The sequence below is a fragment of the Atractosteus spatula genome, chromosome 4, assembly GCF_055471065.1.
Source record: "Atractosteus spatula isolate fAtrSpa1 chromosome 4, fAtrSpa1.hap1, whole genome shotgun sequence".
Lineage (NCBI taxonomy): Eukaryota > Metazoa > Chordata > Actinopteri > Semionotiformes > Lepisosteidae > Atractosteus > Atractosteus spatula.
The window spans coordinates 15,197,021-15,197,544 of NC_142709.1; positions in this window are offsets into that span (position 1 = coordinate 15,197,021).

The following is a 524-nucleotide window of genomic DNA, read 5'->3' on the forward strand; positions in this document are numbered from 1 at the left end:
TTTTGAGGGGCGGTATTGTCAACTATCAGTCAGGGATCATTAAGTTACTTGAGAAACTACAGGACAGCCTGCTGTTTCAGCTATCGTAAAACTGCCATAATGACAAGTCTCTCCTTCCTTTCGTTTATTTCTAATCAATATTGTTTTAAAGCTGAAATAAATAAGCATTCTAATAAACAGTAAAATAATTATGAAGATAAATACAAATTGATCTTATGTAGTATGTGTTATGTAGCCTGTAACTATAAGCGTCTACTTACAGTACAGTAAGTACAGGGTTACGATTGACTTTCTTCCGCAAATGCCTGACTGTACGAATGGTGCACAAATACTGAAGATTAAACGCACCTTTGTAAACGCAGTACTTTATTTAAATGTACAAGCAAGGGGAAAAAAGAGCAGGTTCCGAATTAATTGTTAGAAACACAAAAACAGATTAAACCGCTGCTAAAATTAGTCTTACCTTCAGTTTTTCAAGTGACAGAACAACTGGGAAGTTTCTCTGACCGCAGGTGAAGGCAAAA